The sequence below is a fragment of the Coptis chinensis genome, chromosome 8 (assembly GCF_015680905.1).
Source record: "Coptis chinensis isolate HL-2020 chromosome 8, ASM1568090v1, whole genome shotgun sequence".
In the NCBI taxonomy this organism is placed as follows: domain Eukaryota; kingdom Viridiplantae; phylum Streptophyta; class Magnoliopsida; order Ranunculales; family Ranunculaceae; genus Coptis; species Coptis chinensis.
Genome location: NC_141463.1, coordinates 87,845,484 through 87,853,429, shown reverse-complemented (window position 1 = coordinate 87,853,429; position 7,946 = coordinate 87,845,484). Strand labels below are relative to the sequence as shown.

At 34.5% G+C, this 7,946-nt stretch overlaps 1 pseudogene; it reads right to left on the bottom strand.

The window, feature by feature from the left end:
* Positions 1-1,740: 1,740 nt before the first annotated feature.
* Positions 1,741-2,555, bottom strand: LOC147483949 (molybdate transporter 2 pseudogene; annotated as a pseudogene).
* Between the last annotated feature and the right edge of the window lie 5,391 nt (positions 2,556-7,946).

Genomic DNA, 7,946 nt, shown 5'->3' with positions numbered 1-7,946 from the left:
GCTAACAAAGTAACTAAGACCAAAACTACTTTATGCAACCAAGTTAGTCCTTTTGGTGGTACTTGATAGTGCACGACATTTGGGAGTTGTGGAACCAACTAAAAATAGCTGAGGTAAAAGAAAACACCCTACACATATCCCTTTTTTTTTTTTCTAGTACTTAATTAAATGAAAGTCCATAAATCTTCATCACTACTATAAGGCAAAAGAAAATGTATGCACAACACGGTTTTGTTAATTTTTGTTAAGCCAATTATGCGATATTGCTTGGAATAATTCAACGTTGAATTATCCAAGCAAATATTAAAAAAGATCTAGTAATTATTAAAAAACATACCTCAAAAAATCCAGCACAGATCGCATAATGACTAAAGACGGTTTAGCGAACCAAAGATGGAGCCTAGAATAATTCAACGTTCTGCAACCCTAACACAAAAATCAATTTCTCAGCACCCGCTCAACCATGTTTTTGAACTCTAACCCACAAACAAACAAAAAGAAAAAAAATCAAATTAAATTAAATGCTATAAACTAGTACATAGAACGAACATCCATCCATATCCCATATTTAAATACAAGAACAAAATCAAGTTTTAATGCAAGAATGACTACCTTGGTCGAGGGCTGCGACTTCTTGACCTGCCTCTTGGGTTTGGAGAGGTTTCTATCACTCTTCCTTTCTTACTATTGAAAGAAAAAACACAAAAAGTAAAATTTAGAGTGCTACTTGTGACATAAAAGTAAAGATTATAGATATCTATGCAGTCACACCGACACTTGGCACCAGGGTTAAGCCTTAGGGGCATGGCATGAGCCTAGGTGTGCCCTGGTGTGCAGACATGCCATACACAAGTACACTATTCACGGGATGAATCAACTTAATAATTTAGCTTTGGATTGGTTATCATGAATTTAAATTCAATTACGAAAATAATCAAGCACAAATCAGTAACTTACATTGGTTCGGCATTTGGACCATACTTAGCAAATTGAACCGGCCATGATATCTCTACCATCAACATTCCTTCCTGAAACAATAACACCAAAAAAAAAAAAAAAATAAGTACAAGAAATATATTTGTACATAAATGCTCACTAAAACAACACTAACAAATTAAACTCCCAGAAGCCCTCGCTACTTTACAAAGTGAGCAAGGCAAATATTTTTATCCGTCTCCCTATAAACAATAAATGAGACCTTAGTTGTTCCTCACCATTGTGGTTAAATAAGAAGCGATCCTAACATGTAATTTAAACCTGCTTTGCCCTAACTAAGGCACAGTGCACAATATAATATTTCTAAATAGGTGGAATGATCAAGTAATATGATCCTACATATATATAGGCATGCTGTGAACATTTGGGGGGTATAAATAGGTGGTAAACACCAAGAAAATGCACATATCTAAAAGCATGCTCTACATATGAAATACAGGATAACATAGAGATATAGGCTTAACAAGAACTACAGTGAAAACTAAAAAATGCATAAAGTGAGAGGAGTTTAAAGATTGAGCAGATTATGCTAGTGATACATATTCATAGTTACTAAGGAGAGACTTCTCTTGCTCCAATGCTTGGCTCATTTCACTGAATAACACCACTACATTAGCTACCAGCCCAAGCCCCCCCAAGGGAACGTATACAACAACTCTTAAGAATTGACACTAGTTTCAGCATCAGAAGGCCTTGATTTGAAAAATCCACCACCACCTACATAGCAATTCATCTCTCTCAACTTCAAAACAAAAACAGTAAAATCCCACATCCGAAACCCAAAGCCGTACTAGACCCAGTTAAAGACACTGCAGCACAAACCGACATTACAAAAGACTTTTCTTTACTATTCATATCTCTTGCAGCCATAGCTAATTCAATCCCAAAAAATAACAGAAGCACTCCCAAAATCCCAATAGGAAACTGACTCAATATCCTCACAAATGAATTCCCAAAAACCAGTCCCAAAACCAACTTCATGACCCCTAAAAAGAGTACTGATGCCCCACTCCTTCCACCAATATAAAACAATCAGAAATTCACGATTCCTATTCGCCTTTACTTCACGCCTCAATTCACTATTGATGTCTTCTTAGCCTCATCGACATAATAATTGTGATGAACTTAACTACATGAAATCTATATGCAAATACAAGTGAATTCAAAGGAAAATTACATTCAAGTATACAAGACAGAGAGAGAAATCAACTTCTTACACATCAATTAAGCCAGGCATGATGGCAGCATCATATCTCCATAATTAACCACATGTAGGCACCAACTCCGAGATTGTGTCTACTCTAAACGCTTTAGAAACTCCAAGAATTGGATCTGGAGGGGCCATGGATACGCCCTTAAAGCAAGAAACATTTACTGCTACAGTCATAGTTATCCTGCCAGAAGACTGCAGAGCCAACAATAACCAGGTGCAGCACAAACATCAATTAAAATTTAAGAAAGGTCATGAAATTATATACCTTCTTAGCATTGAGAAACCCATTATTTCCTCTCTCCTTTAAAAACATGTGTCTTACATTCGACACGCCAGCAACCTTCATCTTTGTCAAATTTACCCATCCAAAATAATAATAATAATAATAATTAAGTCATCACTGTCTAGTTTAAATGAACAAAAAATGGAAACAGAGAGTAAAAAAGAGAATTACTAGTGACGCAGATCGGCATAGACAGAGTTGATATAAGGCATTGATAAAGCCATTTGGAAATGAAATTGAAATTTTTTTAGTAATGAAGAATTTGATCAGTTCAAAGAAAGAAACAATTACAGTTGGTTTAGTTAAGATCTCTAATTAATCTTTCTTATTAATAAAGGAATGGAGATTACGAAGATGAAATGCAGAAAAGGTGAGACGGGGGAATCGATAAAATCGAAACTGATTCTCTTTTGATCCAAATCAGCGGGTTTTATCGTTGAGAATCCAGCAAAAGTATCTAAGCAAACAAAAACCAAAAATGAGAAACAAAAAATGAAAACGAAAACACTACAAAAGGTGTCGGAATGAGGAAATGGAAATTCAATATTACTTACTCTGTGGGTACAAATTAACAATCAAACTTATCTTATGTTGGTCTACCTTTATATTTCCTTCTAGAAGTAACCTCATTGTTTCCGAAGCCTCTTCACTTGACTGGAAACAAAAAAAAAAAACAATTAACAACCAAAGTAAGACAGTACACATACAAATAGAGAAACTAAAACATACAAGAAATTGCAAACCACCTGATTCACAACATCATGAAACACTATGCACATTAATCAATTCACAACATAGAACTGTGAGCACTATTCCACGACTCCTGATAGTTATAGCTTAAGGATATAAGAATTATCACTAGTTCCAATAACAAATTACTTGATTTATTTGTTCATACGGTTGAACCTCATTAATTCATATTTGTCATAACAATACTCAAAAGTCAATCAGCACACACAAGTAACTCTTTCACAAAGTAAAATCTACAAATTGACAAAACAAAGAATATTGATTCTCACAACCAAAACCCATATTGATCACTGCCAACACTACAGTTCTATGAAATCATGTCATCCAATTTAGCATGTTGGTAACTTGGGATGGGGGAAAAACAAATGAGAACAAAAAATAGCAAATAAAAGAAAATTAAATAAATAAAGTGGGTGTAGATCTCAATTTATGAGCACTTTAGTCTAAAATTTTAAAAGTGGGTTTAATTAGAAAATATAGTGGGTCCATATATCACCACCCTATAAGAAGGCTGTTATAAACATAAATATCAATATCCAAAAGGAAAAGGTCAAATGTAATTTAGATTGGAAAACAACATGATTATCCTTTCTATCACTGCAAATTTCAATAGAGAAGGAATTAAGGAAAAAATTCAATAGAGAAATTAATGCACGTGTACTGTTATTACCTGCAAATATGTCATAGAATATGGACTCTTCCCCAAAGAAATCATTACATAACACATACCTACAGAATGAGAAAAAAATCACAAGGCACTATTTAGAAACTATTGCATTTGATATAAGACGCTAAGAGATTTAAAAATATTTTTTCGTACTCTGAAGTAGTTGTATCCATCAGTAGTTTGTGCAAGCACCTAAAAAGAACTTCATAAGGATATTTGAGAGAGCTAGCTTCAGCTATATGCGGAATCAAAGCAGTCGATCGATTTCAAAACAAATAAGAAGACTAAAAAGATTAATTGATTCCATCTTCCATAGGGCAATGTTCCTTTCAAATTCTAATACTTCCATAAATAGAAATGGAAGAGTTGACGATAACTTTTTATTTGATAGGTTGTAGCCTAATATATTTTTAATTTCTCAAATCATGTTAAGCGTACTTTCAAAGACTTCTCTTTTGAAGAGACACTGAAAACATTTAAAGAGAACCACCTGAATTAAAATAAAACATAATTCCCGAAAAAGAGAAACATGGTTTCTTCTTCACCGCAAAGACTTCTCCTTCAAATACAAGGGCACGTTACCTTTTGGAGTGGGAGAGAGTGTGAGAATGAGAGAGAGAGAAAGAGAGAGTGCACGTTACCTTTTGGAGTGGGAAGGAGAGTTGAAACGGCAGCAGCTGTGAGGGAGAGAGGAAAAATAGACTTTAGGTTTTTTTTTTTATTATTATTTTATTTTTCCAAATAAATTTAGTGGGAACGAAATTAGTTTGGCGCCTGATAATTGGGAAAGGTATGCCGACAGTTGAAATTGGTTGGAAGATACCCCGCGGCTACAAAATATTAAACAATAGTTTGGAAATTTATTAAATCCGTTGGAACTCACCAACTAGTGAAAACCGTCGCCCTATTCGAGGGTTAGTAACTCTCGTAACACCGTCGGCCACATCTAAAACCCATAGAATACTCAGAGAGTTTACCCGACAGACCTTCAGATTTTACCCGACAGACGAAATACGTAGGTAACTTCCCACAGACAGAAACTGTCGGCTATTCTTTATATCGTTTGTCGGGTAAACTCGTTTTTATGGTAGTGTTCTATCATATTCTAAAAATTAGTTTATCTTTGTCTACAGGTGATGTCTTTCATCATATGTCTTCTGCATCTCCAATAATGGAACCTCCAAAGATCATCCCTGAACAATCCATCCAGGCTTTGTTGGATTCTCCTTCGTATGGACTTCATTTCAGAGACCTTATCACCCAAGCCGGTTGGTCCTCCCTCGTTTTGCAACTTAAGCAAACATAAACTCCACGTTTAGCAGCTTATTTTTATGATCATATGGAGGATACAACAACATTTATTGGTGCACGTGGTTTCGTTTTGAACGGATTCGCAATCCGTATGGGTAACACCAGACATCTCTTTTACGAGCCAACAGTTGATATGACTTTGGACCTTCCCTATCACGAGCCCATCCCCACCATTCAATACATCATACATAACTCCTTTAATCACTATTTTTGGGAAGATTTTGCCAGCCTCTATGGAGATCAGGGATGGAGCCATGATTCTAAGCCAAGGGGTGCAAGATTATGTGCACACCCCACCCAAAAAAAAAAAATGTCAGAAGGTCTAAACAATAAAGATCAACAAAATTATACATTTATTTTAATTCACAAAACTAGAGTGCGTTGACTACTAAAAGTTTAATATGAACTGATGAAGTTAACTACTTAAGTCATTAATTGATACTACTATGTCTATAACAATACAAAAATTCAACAAATTGTTAACTTTTTATAATGTTATAAGTTTATATAACATTATATAGACTTATAATGTTATATTATTATATATAATGTGTTATATATAACATTATAACATTATATAATGTTACAATGTTATATAGACTTATAAAATATTAACATTGAAAATATTAAATTACCTTGTTTTGTTTTTTTTTTTTTTTTTTTTTTTTTTTTTTGTTTTGTTTTTGTTTTTTTTTTTTTTTTTTTTTCAGTTGAAATGTTATTAATAATGATAATGCGTTTTACAAATAATTAGGACAAACGTGCAACAAGTTGTGCCGCAAGTCCTTTATGAATTTGTGTTTTTGGTTTTTTTTTTGGGCTGAGGTCTGACCATTTGTTTAAGAATTGAGAGTGAAAGAAATGAGAGAAAACATACGAGTTTGTTATGGGTGATTAGAATTATACAAACTGATTGGTTGGGCTTTGGGCCTTTGGCTATTTGTTTTAGTCTTATCAACCCATCAAACATTCAAAGACACATTTATCTCTCTTTAATGATTTTGGACTCAAAATAAACGATATATAAATGATAATTTTGTAAGGGTAAAAAGAGAAGTAAAAAAAAGTTGGTTTATTGGAATGTTTTTTATTAGTTTTTTTTCATACTATTTTTTTTTTTTGCTGATTATATTCTTACTATAGTTGTAAAAAAATTTGGGGTGCGGTAGTGGAAGTTTGCTAAAAAAAATTTGGGTGCGAGTCCTTATAGTTTGAAGATTTTTCTAGACAATTAGTTATGTGGTAGTGGAACTTTTCTAATCTTAAGGGGTGCGACCGCCCCCACACGCACCCCCCTATATCCATCTATGACGGCGATGACCTCACACGTGTCATTGAACGTAATGAACCTGGTAGATGGCCGGACAAAACAATTCCCCTAGCAAGTATGACAATGAATGTCAGGACTGCCATGTTGTTTATCCTTCTGAACATCATGGGGGATTGGCATTTTTCCACTACCACCGAATTAGCTTGCAAGACTTTCCATGCTCTCGTTCAGCAACATACCTTCTTTGACATCACGAACCTCGTAATGAAGAACTTGAAAAGGGCTCGTCATTTTCGACGTACACCATTATATCACCTTGCCCGTTACCACATGCCGGATAATGAGGGCATTCTTCCCACAGTTTTTAGTCACTTTTCATAACTGGGTACGAGTAGATTCTATGTGTCCAGCGAACAGGATAATTCGTTCTTTGAGATTTCGGGTTTGGCGTCGACCCTCTTCAAGGTACCTGAAGTACGTTCGTTTTTTCCCCAAAGACAAAAACATGATAGCTCATTTGGACACTTCTAAAAAGAGAAAGTGGGGCGAAGTTTGGCATACCATGATAAACTGGCGTGATGCCAAAGAATGACATTTCGATAGAGATGAAGCTAGAATGGACATACCCCTAATTCTTAATTAGGGCAGTGTAAGTTGATGTACATATTTGTTGTTTTAGTTCTTGATGTGCCCTTTCCCTTTTGTTTTTGTATAGCATATGTTGTGTTAACATAATTTTCTGTTAAAGATATCAGCTCTATTTTTGCTCAAGCCTCTCAAGTATATTCTTTCTTCCTCTTAACACTTTGAGGACACAACGTTCTACTGTTTGGGGGTGGTTAGAACCTTTCACAAAAATTAAGCAATTATAGGTTATATAGCTTTATTATCTGTCTAAATAAGTGTATTTAGTGACAAAGTCTTGTTTTCTTTTTTGTGATGAAAAATATTTAGAAATCTCACCCTAGCATTAGGATTAGGATTTGTTTTAGAAACTTAAGTTAATACATATGCAATAGTTTTTACATCTTTTCATGAGTATTCATGCACTAACTGTCATTGAATGTACATAGTAGTAAGTTTTTGGGACCCACTGTTAGACAACTTAATTTTCATATCCTGTAAGAATCTAACCAAAAAGCCTCAACATGTGTGATATATGAGTAATGACACAGAGGAGTAGCTTTTCCGAATAGAGAAAATCATGCGTCTACTTACTTGATCACTACCCAAATCCTAGGCAAGAATTTAGGCCTTCTTTAGATCGATATAGCCAAAAATTCATACCTGTAAAAAAATTACCGCTAGGCGCCCCACTGAACCTTTCATTAACCCTTTCATTTTCACCAAAAAAATCTTTACCCATCTATTAACCACAAATAAATAAGCCCACCTAGATGATGAGTATGAGAAATAGGTTGAAGTATGGAAAAATAAAGAGAAAAACTTGTGTCAA